General features: G+C 40.9%; 1 protein-coding gene, 1 long non-coding RNA gene and 1 pseudogene across 3 annotated transcripts in view; 1 reads left to right on the top strand and 2 right to left on the bottom strand.

Moving 5' to 3' along the window:
* Positions 1 to 9,260, top strand: part of LOC143684375 (putative HLA class I histocompatibility antigen, alpha chain H) — a 269,739-nt gene extending 260,479 nt beyond the window's left edge. For both annotated transcript variants that reach the window (XR_013176020.1, XR_013176022.1), the window contains exon 5: positions 8,210 to 9,260. The gene's annotated coding sequence lies outside the window, so the exon portion shown is untranslated. The remainder of the gene's footprint in view (positions 1 to 8,209) is intronic.
* On the bottom strand, positions 7,814 to 11,831 carry LOC143683209 (KH domain-containing RNA-binding protein QKI pseudogene; annotated as a pseudogene).
* A 1,379-nt stretch (positions 11,832 to 13,210) lies between these two features.
* LOC143682595 (uncharacterized) lies at positions 13,211 to 14,138 on the bottom strand. Its single transcript, XR_013175191.1, has 3 exons — positions 14,014 to 14,138; positions 13,748 to 13,784; positions 13,211 to 13,607 (listed from the first exon to the last, which is right to left on the bottom strand). It is a non-coding gene; the product is annotated as an uncharacterized LOC143682595 (long non-coding RNA).
* Between the last annotated feature and the right edge of the window lie 608 nt (positions 14,139 to 14,746).

Here is a 14,746-nt window from a genome sequence, read left to right as displayed (position 1 = left end):
TCCCAGAATTTGAACAGTGAATAAAAAAATATTTGCAAAATCCCCTTGGAATGGTGAGAGAGGGGGAAAATTCAACTTCCCCAAGTGGAGAATTCTCGATATTCTCACAAACAGTGGGGACAACCAAAGCAATAGGCTGAGCCCCCAATCTTGGGATTTGTTCACATGAAACTTAACCCTGCAAAGGATAGGCTAAGCCTACTTAAAATTAGGCCTAAGAGTCACCCCCAAGAGAACCTCTTTTGTTGCTCAGATGTGGCCTTTCTCTCTCTCAGCCAACATGACAAGCAAACTCACTGCCCTCCCCCTTTCTACATGGGACTTGACTCCCAGGGGTGTGAACCTTCCTGGGAATGTGGGACAGAAATCCTAGAATGAGCTGGGACTCAGCACCAAGGAATTGAGAAAACCTTCTAGACCACAAGGGGGAAAAGCGAAATGAGACAAAATAATGTGTCAATGGCTGAGAGATTCCAAACAGAATCGAGAGCTTATCCTGGAGGTTATTCTTCTGCATTAAATAGATATCACCTTTTTAGTTAAGGCATAACAGAGAGGCTGGAGGGAAGTGCCTGAAAATGTAGAGCTGTGTTCCAGTAGCCATGTTTCTTGAAAATGATTATATAATGATATAGCTTTCACAACGTGATTGTGCGATTGTGAAAACCTTGTGTCTAATGCTTCTTTTATCTGCCTTATGGACAGATGAGTAAAACATATGGATTAAAAATAAATAAATAATAGGGGGAACAAATGTTAAATAAATTGAAATGCTAGTGATCAATGAAAGGAATGGGTTAGGGGTGTGGTATATATGAATTTTTTTCTTTTTTCTTTTTATTTCTTTTTCTGGATTGATCCAAGTGTTCTAAGAAATTATCATGATGATGAATATGCAAATATATGATAAAAAAAGAATGTTCATATTGTATATTTATTGGTTTTATTAATAAATTTTTTTTTAAAAGTCACGTAAAGCTGTTCACTCTGTGCCATAAATAACCCAAATTCTGGACGTCTTACCTGGCCTCTAGCCTTAGCACCCCTGGCCCGAAGGAGAGGGGCATACCTGGGGAAGATCGGCAGGTTGACTTTTCCCATACGTCAACCTTTCCAAGGGCTGAAATATCTCCTAATCTTTGTGGAAAGTTTTACTCACTGAATAGAAGCCTTCCCAACCAGGAAAGAAGCAAGTAATGAGATTTCCAAACCCCTTCTCAAAGAGACCATTCCTAAATTTCTCCTGCCAATGTCTATTCAAAGTGGCAATGGACTGGCCTTTGTTAGTAAAATAACCGAAGAAAGGCCACCACTCTTGGCATAAAATATCACCTTCACTGCGCGTGGAGACCCCAGTCATCTGGGAAGGTTGAAAAATCTAACTGGACTTTAAAGCACACCCTAGCTAAACATGTCAGGAAACCAATACGTCCTGAGTTCCTTCTCTTTCCGTGGCCCGCTTTAGACTATGTCCAGCATTGAGAAAACCTCTTCAACTAAGTCCCTTTGAAATTATGGATGGGAGGCTATTCTTTTAAAGTTTAAAAAGCATTTTTTATTAATTTTCTTGACAAATTAATAGAGCAAAACATATTCTAATTAACCATAATTTTGTTCTTTTAGGTATGAGTGTAAGATAAGTATCATTTAGAGTTTTGCGTAGGCAATAAATTCAGAGGGTTTTTGGAATAGGACATGAAATAAAATGAAGATTAAAGTAACCAGATTAAATAGATTTAAAAAAATCAGCCCTGTAACTAACTCTAAGATGAAAATCCATTTGTTTTAAATAACAGTTCACTTTCATAAAATGAAGTAAGATATTATTAGGGGAAAAATTTCAAGAAGATAATATTTTAAGAAGGTGTATTTATCATTACTTTAATCAAATCAAGTTCCAATCTCTCACTCCCAAACAATAAAGATTCCATATCTAAATAAACCAAGTTTGTAAATCATGTAAGATAACTTAAAAAACATCTGAATATAACTCTAAGTACTATACACTTTGTAACTCTATTTCATTTCAATTTTTAGTGCCAAAAATTCCTAGCCATGGGACTTTTTTTTTGCATGCTGTGTAGCAGGGCCACATTTCATTCTTTTTCCATGTGAGTATCCCGTCATTGTAGCACCATTTGTTCAATTTTTTGTTTGCTTTTGTTGGTTTCTTTATTTAGGAAGTGCATGGGCTGGGAATCAGACCCGGGTCTCCCACATGGCAGGCAAGAATTCTACCGCTGAACTACCCTTGCACGCCATAGGACTTTGATATCCTAAAATCCTGGTAAGTTATTGTAACTGGCCAGATTTTTTGAGTCTTTATTCATAAGAGAGCTAGACAGTTTAATACCTATCTAACTACATCCAACAATTGTTTACTAAGGATAGTAGAATGAGGTATATTTTTTAATCCAATAAATAAAACTATACCTCTGCAAGCTTTTCTTTATAAAAATTTAATTAATTACAAAAAAAAGAAAATACTTTAGGGACTTGGGGAGTCATTTTAATCTATATAAGCATAATTCACATCCAAATTTCTAAGTTTTGCCAGAGATTTTTTCTTTATAATATTTCTTAATTTTAATTTTCTTCTTCAGCTCTGCACTCCCTCAAAAAGTAACCTACCCTTTTGAAATAAAAACTTGAAAATGTTCAGTAACATAGGTCATTACTAAAGCAAAGTTGATAATTGTAATAACTTTCTAGTTCATAGTTTGAGAAAGTACACAGTTTTGATAACTAATCAAATGGTATTACGATGGTGTTTAATATTTAGAATTTAAGAATCTTTAATATCTGTATCTGAAAGATTTTTTCCTTGACTGCTTTAATTTTAAATTGGTTTCTGAAACATATTGTGCAAATATAGTCTACACGATGATTATTTAGAAACTTTATTTAAATATGCCTATGGATAAGCCAAGATAACCATTGCATCTGTTTGAAAGGATTATGTACCCTAGAAAAGCTATGTTTTAATTCTGATCCATTTTGCAGTTTCTTTTAATCCCTATTCAGCACTGTGGGTTGGAAACTTGATTAGATTATCTCCACGGAGATATGACTCGCCCAATTATGGGTATTAACATTTGATTAGAGGGAGATGTGACTCCACCCATTCCAGGTGGGGCTTGATTGGTTTACCTGAATCCTTTAAATGAGGAAGCATTTTGGAAAAAGCTTTAGAGCCACAAGAACCACAAGAGTCCAGAGCTCATGCAGCTGGAGACCTCTCTAACCCTCTGGAGTTCCCAGAGCGTTCTAACCCTGCCAGGCAGAGACCACAGCCCCTGGTCAGCAGGGAAAAGGCACAGAGAGTGCACCTTCAGCTCCCCCTTGAGACTAAGGGTGTGCAACGCTCTGAGGGGGGTTTGAGGCAGATTAGAATAGCAAGAGACAGGAGGGAAAGATAACTGTAAAGGAATCCTGGAGCAAGGAGGGTTAACTCAGGCCAGGAGGGCCCATGTCCTGCACAGACACCCTGCCCAAGGGTTGCCCACTTACAGGAAACACCCAGGGGCAGCCAGTCCATCTGGGACCAAATAACCTCAACCTGAGTGAGTCATGTAAACAGAAGGTTGGAGCCAACCGACCCACCCCAAAGCACCACCTGCCACACGGCACCGTGCTGGGGAGGAGGGAGGGTATGAGGAAGGACCTTGAATAAGGGAAGTGGGGGGAAGTAAGTAAAGTGAAGCAATAAAAGCAGGTAACCCAATACTGGGGGCCTCTTGCCTCTATCATCTTGTGAGAGTGCTCACATACTCCTTCTCCGCTTGTGTACCCAATACATTTTCTCCCTACTTGCTGTAAAAAAAATTACACTAAGTGAATGAAGCCAGACACAATGGTATGATTCCATTCATATTGTGTTGTGTAATTCCATTCTTATGAATTATGCAGGGTGGTGACTCCATAGAGACAGAACATAGGCTAGTGGTTGCCAGGGGACAGGGGCGTTGGGGAATTGGTAATGACTGCTAACAGGCATGGGGTCCTTTTTGGGTGATGGAAATTTTCTGAAATTAGAAAGAAGTGCTGGTTGCAAAACATTGTGAATATACTAAAAATACTGAACTGTATACCATGAAATGACAAATGTTATGTCGTGTGAATTTGATCTCAATAAAAACAACAGTGAAAAATAGGGTGTGGAAGACTTGGGTAATACCAATAAAAAACTGTCTCTGTTTCTATCATCTATCTATCTATCTTCCTATTTCTTTATCAGTCATCTTCTTCCCTCCCTCTTCCCATCCATTTCTCCCTTCCTTTCTTTCTTTCTTGAAAGAATTAGAACATAATGTAAGTACCAATACTTTCTACATACTTTATTTTATACAGACATCCTATAATTTCAATTCAATAATGATGTTAGACATTGATAAAATGCCCCCACCAAATGATTCATGTGGGAATTTGCAAAAAGAAACATCCTGCCATGTTCATAGCTGAAAGCAAGAAATGACAAAATATTTGAAAGTGCACAATAATGAAAGCACTACATAAAATGCATTATAATTTACATTAATTTAAATCCATTTATCTAAATAGCCCTACCTTTAATAAATTAACAAGAGAAAAAAGATTAGTTATAGAATTGTAAAACTGGTTGAGAAGACAAACCTCTGGGAGTGATGATAAAGAGAAAAAAGGGATATCACAAAGGAGATTACAGAAAAAAAGAGGCATAACAGCTGGTTCATCTACTGTATATGCAATAGTAACAATTAGTGAAAGATAAAGAAAATCTTGAATCCACCTCATGTTCTGGAAAATTACTATGCATCAGGAAAAGAGAAGTTTGTTTTTTTAGGTTCATATTATAATATTTATTAAAATAATGCTATGGGTTAATACAAACAGCAAAGAACCAAAGAATTAAAATGCAAGCTATGTAAAATCCTAACTAAAACCCAAAAATGTCTTAATGTATTCATTTATTAGCTAACTAAAAGCTGAGGAAAGACAAGAGACCCAATATAATAAAGTACAATTGGCAGTTTTCAGTTATCAAAAGTGTGGATTTTTTTCCTTTTCTCAATCAAGAAAAAAATGTTTTTGAATGCTATATAACATGTGTATAAAACAAGATAGAAAAGTACATTATAAACTTGTAACAGTGGCTGTAAATACATTACCGTACATGTTTCTCACAGGCAATAGTTTGAACTACTAAGATAAGGAAGAATAGACTAAAACACATGTCAGCTGTGCGGTAACACACAAGCCACACTCCCATCTACCCACTCTAAAAAAAATTACATGATACTTGTTGGGCCCCAGTGAAAGAATTCTAAGAGCAAAAGGAACTCCTGATGCAGGGACGCCTCGACCCCCTCAGCCCCTCTCCCCAGCTTCCTTGACTGTACCGGCTGGTGCCATATCCTCCCAGTGGTGGATGAAAACACCCCAGATAACTAGAAATATGGCCATAATATGTTTCTGCTGAGAACACCCTCCCCTCCCAGGGCCTCCCCCTGGATGACACATGCAGCTGCACCTCAGAGGAGAATATGCATCAACATCTCAGTAATCTATCATATCTCAAGTCAACAAGACCCTTTGTTAGTGTTGTCCTATGGGCGTGAGTTTTCCTTCAAAAAGACAGCTCCCCAAGGGGGCAGCCGGGCCACTTTCCTAAGCTCCACACCTCTCTGTCCGTGGCTGCATTGTGCCTCCTGCCTGCTTTTTCTCCCCTAATCAATCTGTTTCTGTGCTTTGACTCGCTGTCTCGAGTGGAATCCTTAATGACTCCGTGCCTAACAGTGCTGTCAGAAAAAATTCTTAAACACTACGTATTTCAATAAGAAATAGATTCAAAAAAGAATGATAATACTGAGAATCATTCAGAGATTTCAAAAGTCACGCTTTTTTTTCAGTTGATCCAAAATTTTGGCAAATTTTGGCAAAAATTTGTTCAGAGCCACTATTACCCATAAATGTCACACCTTTATTTCATATATTTACTTTCTTCCCAATAAAAGACCTTTGATAAACATCTAAAATGTCCAGGTATTACATAGTTGAGATGAAAATGGATCAAATACTGGTATTGTTTTAACAATTATCATCTCAAACATTTGAGTTATTCAACCAAACAAACAAGATAAAAGTCAAAATGGCGCAGTATATTTTGTAAATAAATCAAAACACTTCTATGTGTAACAGAAAGACAAAGCAGCGGCACATTAAACCAAAGCTAGCTGAGTACAAAACAGTAACTGTCTATTGCTCAGTAAATACACTGAAAACTGTCCCAAGTGAGACGAGGTGATAGGTGAGGTCTCCACAGAGATGCCTGCTGAGCTGACCGCTGACCTCTGACTGTGGCGCCGTGAAGGGATGGGGACTGAGGAGTTGATAAATTGGCAATCCACTGTCACTAGATCTTTGTCAAGTCTGGTACTGATTAGTTAATGATTATTTACTCAAGTGTTTAGATTTAGGCTTCATGCACAAATTGCTTCTACTACAAAACTAATTATTTGAACTTCATGAGAAATTGGAAGCTTAAACAGAATGTAGTTGAGACTTTATACACCAAACAAGGCTAGTTTTTCACATTCTTTTAAAGTTTAAAAAAAGAAAACTGTGTGTGTAGGGTTTTTTATTTATTATTATTTTTATTTTTTACTAAAATCAGTAAAGAGATGGACTATACAAGTTATCTTCTGTGGTAGCAAGAAATCTGATTAAATTTTCACGTCATTTAAAAACAGTTTTTCAGAATGCAAATCATAAAGATTCATCTTTTGTGAAAAAGCTTGCTCTTATCTACTGTCATCTCCAATTAATAAGAAACAACTCAACACACCCTCCTTCTCCAAATAAAGCTCTAATATTGTCTATAAACTGATGTTTAGAATCATACCTAATTCTCATCCCAGAATCCTTTGAATTTGCTTACACTGAAGACTACAATAACCAAAAATACTCAATCATAATTTTAAAAGAAGGATGTTTTAAAAACTTATTAGTTAGGTATTGGGAAAGTTATCAATTTTTTTCAAAGTTCAGATTTGGCAAATTTGCATCAAGGTAACATGGCAAAAACCACATGACTCAAACCATCAACTCAGTCATCTGCCCTCCCATCTTCTTTTCACATACTGGGTGACTGAGGAACAAGCTCTAACTGGAATTCTGAGGGAGGAGCTGATCTTAGAGATACTTGCCTAAATGACCATGAAGGAAATAAGGCACTTTCCTTTCTTTAAACTTATTCCAATATTTAAAATATAAAAAAGAAAGTCAAAAAGGCTCTTTTGGTCTTATTTCTTGGCAACCACCAGAAAAATCATTTAATGAAATGAAGGGTTTTTTTGTTCTTTTTCTTTTATTTTTATAACACTTGAAAGAATAAAATGTTACAATTCCAAAAATACATTTTATTTCTGCACCAGCATCCTTGTATAGTAAAAGTGTCTACTTTTTGTTCATTTATGCTTTATCTTCAATTTCATTACATGTATACAGCAAATAGGCAAGCATGGCTTTTACATCCTTAATGATTTTTTTCTATAGAGGGAGGTGTAAAAACAATATTTGAACAGCTTGCCCAGTAATGTGACACATAATGCAATACCCTTGTTCCCACATGTATGTATATTTTTTGTTTTCATATATTTTTAAGGTAGGTTTAAAATGAAAGTTCAATAATTGTAATTTGGATTTTTTTCCCTTAAAAATAGTGTTACAATTTTGTTTTTTGAATTTTTCAAAATTCCTTGTTAGCTGTTCTCTCACGGCACACTTTCTTCTAATGTAGTAGAAAAAACCCTGTAACTCCTACCCTTTGAGGGCTCTGGAGTGACTAAGCAGCATATCCAATTTTGAATACTTGTTGAAATCCCTTCACCAATGACATCCCTGACCAAAGGCTCATGCCTGCTGCATCGTCACACAGTATATTCAGAGAGAGCGCGGACTTCACTATGAGAAGAAAGATTCCTAGAAGTGTTTCCCAGTAACTGCCCCGTCACCGAGCAGTTAAGGACCATCTGTCTCCCCTTCTTTAGTGAGGCCATCTTACTGTTTGTATAAAGTGGGGCATGAAAGATGATCAGCGCTGTGGGGTGAATTGAGCCTTATTGCTTTACTACTATTCAGTGCAGGTTCTAGAACCACCTTCACCCAAACAGGAAAAAAATTTAAAAAGCTGAGTTGGAAGACAATTTCTTTGTCTTTTGTTTGGTTACAGAGTAAGAGAAATGGAAAGTGCCTCAGCTCGCTGCACTGACAACAGACAAGCAAAGGCGATTACCAGTTCCCTGATCAGCAGGCAGGCGTGGTCCAGTCATGAACTGGCTGAAGAGTTTAGAGGTCAGAAAGTCACAGGTTAGTTGCCGGTGGCAGCTCGGTCTACGGTCACAACCTTTGGTAAGGATGGACACGCACATCATGCCTTCGAACTTCAGTAGCCACCGCACCTAATACACCCCTGGCTTCAGCAGGATGCTCGAGGATTAACGTCGCTGTTGCCAGATGTATACGGGTATTCACAGGGCGTGTACATTACACCAGCATCAGGTTCCGGGGGAGCTATTGCAGCAGTTGGATGGGGCGTTCTATTTGGCATGACAGCGTCTGTATTTGTCTGATCAAAGGCATTGTGGCAGGGTCGGCTGGCGTAGGTGAACTCAGAGCAGCTGGTGGGAAAACAGGTGCAGGCCCAGTAATAATCCTCGGGGCAGCCTGGGCTGCTGCTGCAAGAGGAAAGGCAAGGGCTGGTGATTTGATGTGGGCATCTGTGTAAGTGCCGCCCAGATTTGCGGTTCCATCAGCTGCATCACCCTAAGGCTGTCTTCTCCGTCTGCCGTGAGCACCAGTATTTCATCACTTCTTCAACGGCTGTCTTCAGTTTGACTTCTGCTCTGTTCCCAGCATCTCCCATAGTGATTAGTTCATGTAAACTTCCATTCATATGCTCCCAATTGGGCTGGACTCTATTGTGCTCCTTCTTATCCCTCATTGAGCCTTTGCCTTGGACTATTATTTTACATCCTGTCTCTGCTTCAAGCCATTTAGCTGTAAGTCCTCTAGTCCAAGGATTCTCCCAACAAATTTAAAATCTGGGTATTCTTTTACAGGCACAGAAAGTTTCTCTTGTTACTGAACACTAGGTCCCACAGCATCAGGCAATTCTGCGCTCCTTTTCTCTGTACTGTCATTTAATGTGTCATTGCACATGTCTTTCCCTACTCCGCTAATTTCTTCGTCCAGCAGCCGCTCAAGGTGGTTGAAGATCCGGCAGAAGTTGGGCAGGCTGCTCATGGGTTTCTTGGGGTTCATCAGATGCATCAGGTAATCGGGAGTGGCCTTGGACTTCTTGGCTTCCCTTTCCCCGGACCATATTCCAAAGGTGCAGCTCGCCGCGCCCGTCTCCGGGAGCAGGGTGAGGGCCGGGAGCCCGGGAGCCCGAGAGCCCGAGAGCCCGAGAGCCGCACCCGGGACGCCGAGAGCGCGGAGAGCTCCGGGCGGGGCGCAGGCACCCGCAGCAGCGCGCCCCTTGGTCCCCGCTGGTGCTTTTCCCTCCCTCGGCTCCCAACCTGGCGAGGACCGGCCGGCGGGGGCGGTAGGCGGCTCTCCGCTGGCCCAGGGCTGGGGCCGCCGTCGCCGCGCGTTGCGGGTTCCCGCCTCCGCCGCGGGCTCGGGTTCTCCCGGTGCTCGCCCCGCTGCGGTCGCGCACTGGAAAGTAGAAGTTATTGAGACTCCTTCACGCTCCTTGTCCACCAATCCCACCCACTGTCAGGAGTATTCTTCCTACTCCAGAAGGTATACTAAACCTTCAGGAGATTAAGTTTTATAAGAGACTGCATTTATTTTCTTTCAAGTTTTTTCATTACTTACATAAAGCTCTACTGATAAGTTTTTCTAACTGTAAAAGGTGTCTGTGAGCCCTATATCATTGTGAATGCATAATAAATTTTACTATTAGGAAACCTTTTTTTTTTCATTTAATATTTTAACTTAGTGGCAGGACGGACGGGGGTGAGTTAAAGTGATGAAGTGGGGACCAGTTGTGCTGTGCTCGCCGCTCCTCTGGATTTGTTATTCTGTCCGTTTGGTCGGTCTATTCATGGACCAGTGTCACAGTCTTAATGACAGGGAGTTTATCAAGTGTTTTCATTTTTCTTAGTGCCAGAAACTCACACCTCAATTTGTTTTTCTTTTGCAAGGATTATCCAGTTATTCTTATTTATTTTCTCACAGAAACTTTACAATCAACCTATCTAACTTGAGAAAAAAGTGGTTCTTGGTATTTTTATCAGGTTGTGTTAAACTTATAAATTAATTTTACAAAATCATTTCTAATTTAGTCTTTCCTTCCAAGAAAATTGTATGTTCCTCCATTTGTTCAAATCTACTTTTGTAAATTTCATGAGTGTTTTAAAGTTTTCCCCATATAAGATTTGTATACTTCTCACATTTTTCACTAAAAAAAAAGTATTTTTGTTCCTATTGTATGTGGGGTCATCTCTTCAGTAAATACTTAGCTTTTTATTGTTTGCGTGTGCAAAGGAAATTGCTATTGCTTGGTAATTCATATCCTACAATTTTCCTAATTTCTCTCCAACTTTCTTGTGTTTCTCTATATACAATCATATCATTTACAAATGGAGGTACTGTTAGTCCTTTCTTTCCCATTCTTTTGTCAGTAATTGCTTGTTATTAGTAATCACATTGACTAATATGTTCCATATAATGTCAATAAATAATGGCAATGGAGAACCTTCTTGTCTTGTTCCTAACTCAGCAGAAATGCATTAGCCGTTTCTCTGTAATGCTGAATTTTGGTTGAGGGGTGTGAGTGTGTATGTGTGGTGTGTGGACATTTGAATATGTGTGTGTGTGTTTATGTTCGGAATAATGCTTTGAGAGTCAGGAAGAATTGCTGACACAATAAAATGTTATCTCAGCACCATGGAGAATATAATAGGATTTTCCTTCTTAGATTTACTAATAATTAATTACAATAGTGTTTTCATGAAACAGCGAACTAATCTTTCTGCAGTAATCTCCATTAGGTCATAGTGACTTATTTTTCAAAATTATGCAGTTTGTCTTCATTACTATTTATTAAAGACATTCACAAAAGGAATTTGTCTCTGGTTATCTTTCTATGCAATCATTCTTAGATTTTACTATCAATGCTATTCTCACTTAGCACCATGAATTACAATGTTTTCCTTATTTTTTAATGTTTTAGAATAATTTAGCAGTGGAATTGTTGGGTCGTTAAGGGTTTGAACAAGTACTCTGTGAATATTTCTGAGGGGTCAGGCTTTTTCGATGAGAAACCCTTTAAAACTTTCTCTATTTCTTCATGGAAATTGATTTGGTTAAACTTTCTCTTTCTACTGGATCATCTTCTCTAGTAGAGCTGGGCATCTGTATCATTTGGCTCTGGCACTACTATCGATTTCAAGCTTTGCCAAAGTACTGAGCCCCTCCCTTCAAATCTGTACTAGAACTAAAGCCCTCTCCACACCAGGGGTGACCCTCCAGTGTGAATGTTGGACTTCCTTCAGTGAGTTCTGAAATGGTGTCCTGCTGTGGCCACACCTACCAGCTGAGATGGCGACAAAGGAAGTCGATGGTTCCAGTTTTGATCATCTGGGAAAGCGCTGGTGGACAGGAAAACACAGGGCCTGCAGGAGCGTGAGAATGAACAGCTGCTAATCAGCCTTGCGTTCTGCACTGATCACTTTCTGGATTCAGAGGGAAGCTGAACTTGGCCAAGTTGTTACTGCTCACACACAAGTCGGTGACTATTTGCTGAATACTGGGTCACGGGCCACCGATCTGGTCTGTTCCCACATCTCAGTAGCAAAAGAATTAGTCCAGTTCAGTACAAAAGAGGGAAAAAATGCTCTGATGAGGTACAAGTTTTGGGGAGGGGATATAATGTTCATTTGCTGTAGTCATAGGGATTTAAGTATGTTATGGACTGAATTCTGTTCCCCCCCCCCCAAAAGACACGTTCAAGTCCTCACTCCCAGTCCTGTGTGAATGTGGAATTATTTGTAAATAGGATATTTGTAAAAAAGAAGCCAAATTGGATTAAAGTTGGTCCTAATCCTGTATGACTGTGTCCTTATAAAGGAAGGAGAGAGAGAGAGAGGAAAAGGGAGAGACAGAGAGGGGGGGAGGGAGAGAGAGAAAGAGAGAGATTGCTTGATAACTATGCGATGCAGTCAGGACATCACAGATAACCAGGAAATCACTTCCAGAAGACTATTGCCTTCAGGGGAAACAATTATAACCCACTGCATTAAGTTAGAAGTCATCAATCCACACTGCTATTACATGGACATCTAAGTAAACAACTGGGAGATGGGAAAACTTTTCTTTACTATGGAATGCCGACAAATAAACGTAAAATGAATTTCAAAACCACTGTTTTGCAACCATGAGAATAAGAAATGATACAGGCAAGAATCATCAATAAAAAAGACTGTGTGGAAATTTGTTCAAGAACGTAATATCTACATAGTTGAGAGTGCCTTGTCACAAGTTAGTTCTCTGCTGTCAGGAGGAAGCAGAAGTTGCAGTGGAAATACCTTTAACAAAGTGGCCAAAGTTGAGCTCACCCCTATGAGGCCAAACTGACATCATGGGCTCCTTATGGGAAGCTCCGAGAAGGAGACACATCACTGCTGTCACATTCTTGTCCCACAGGCATCCCTTACTGCAGGTATGACATGAATCCAGCCCTGAGGAAACTTAAGCTGAAGAACTTTGTAAAATACATGGCCTGTGCTCTACAAAAATATCAAAGTAACGAAAGGCAAAGAAAATCCGAGGAAGCGTTTCCCATGAAAGGAGACTAAAGATTCATACAAGTACATGCAGTGATGGTTCCTGGGTAAGACCCTGGACTGGAAAGAAGGCCTATAAAGGACATTGTTGTGACAAGTGGTGAAATTTCAGTAAGGACGGATGTGTGATTTTGATCATTGTGCTCTGATTATGGAAGAAAGCCCTGTTTTGGGGAAACATTTGTCTCAAATATCTAGGGAGAGAAGGGAAGTGATATCTACAACTGCCCCTCAAATCATTTCATATAGCAAACGTGGCAAAATGTTAACAGTTGTTGAATTAGGGAAAGCATATATGGGATTTATTTCTTCTATACTTGCAAGTATTCTCTAAGTTTGAAATTACTTCCCAATATAAGTGAAAAGAAAACAAGTTCTTCTGACTTTGACACCATAGGATCATTTATTATCTTATTAAGGGCAAGCTTTACTAGCCAAACATTCCCTGGCTAGTTCTCCATGAACGCTTTGACACTTTCTTGAAATCATTTTTTTCAAGTTTTCAGGTGTGAGAATATACTTAAAATTCTTCCCTGATGTTTGGCGGCCTTTTTAAAACATAATGTTCCATTTCAGAGAGAATCTCCTTATGGGGGAATTTGGGATTTGTGAAAAAATCAGTGTAACTTATACCACAACCACTGACCAGCAATGTAAAAGAGAAAAGGTCAGCAGAGGGAGGAAATACCTTCATTTTTCTTTCATTTGAAAAAGCTCCATGTTCTGGCTACTTGTCCCAGGTCCGTGGGCATGGGGGAAGGATGGCCCCAGGAGACTCTGAGAGAAAAATGATGAGACGGACCCATCCTCCATCCTCACCTCCCCCAGCCCTCCCAGTGTTCCTGTGTTCTTCCCCAAGTCATGGACTGTGAGTCTTTCCTTCTGCAAACCTCAAAAGCTAGAGCCCAGATCCTCACCTCAGGCTGGCTCCAGTGGGAAGTGAGCCATTACTCCCTAAAGGTTACAAGAGGAAAGAGAGCGGCCAGATGTTGAGGCTGTGGCAGAAGGAGCAGCAGGAATGAAGAAGGTTACACCGAGAAGGGCTTCCCAATGGAGGATGAGATGTGAGTGGGCAGAAGGCAGCTGAGGACACACAGGGCTTGTCCACCAGGAGGGAAGAGAAGGGACTTGGAGGAGGTTTGCCCCCACCCTCGTCCCTGGTCCCTGAAAACACCCTTTTCACCCTGGTCACACGGAGGGGCCCGTCCAGGCCCAGGTGCTCCACCAGGCAGGTGTATCTCAGCTCCTCCTGTGGAGGACGTCCACAGCTGCCCAGCTCTGGGAGGTTTCGTTCCCTGCAGGTCCGGTCTCCCTCACCTCCTGCAAGATTTTGCTCAGATGTCACCCCTATGGTGATCCTATTTCTAATTGCCTCCTCTTTTCTCCTAAGCCTCCCTCTACTTCTTCCCCTCTAGGGCCTGACCTCTCTCTAACCTACCCTATTACCTACTGAAACCCAATACCTGATCTTTTTCATAGCTGGACCCGGGACTGGGAAGGTGGGCAGGGGGAGCGGAACTTCCCACTGGGGTTTTGGGGATCTTATAACTGCATATACTGGGGGTTCCTTACCCACCAATCTGGGGGCACCCGACCCCGCCGCCAGCCAGCGCCGCAGCATCGCCCCGCACTTGCGCTCCACCCACGCGCGCACCGCAGACAGGCGGCGCCCGGCCACCAGCTGCCGCCGCCGCCTCTCAGGCTCCCGGAGCGCCGCGCCCCACGCCCAGGTTACGGGGTCGTAGGCGGTGAAGTCCTCCCCGTCGTAGCCGTACCGCCAGAATCTACCGCTGCTGCCCAGCTCGCAGCCTTGACTCGGCTGTAGTGTATGGGGCCCTGGAGAGCCCTCCCCTGGCCCGCGCCCCCCAAACCTCTGGGTTAATTAATAGGGTGAAAAGGGCGTTTGGTACCGGACT

This window comes from Tamandua tetradactyla, chromosome 5 (assembly GCF_023851605.1).
Source record: "Tamandua tetradactyla isolate mTamTet1 chromosome 5, mTamTet1.pri, whole genome shotgun sequence".
NCBI classification, from domain to species: Eukaryota; Metazoa; Chordata; class Mammalia; order Pilosa; family Myrmecophagidae; genus Tamandua; species Tamandua tetradactyla.
This window is presented reverse-complemented; position numbering and strand designations above follow the sequence as displayed.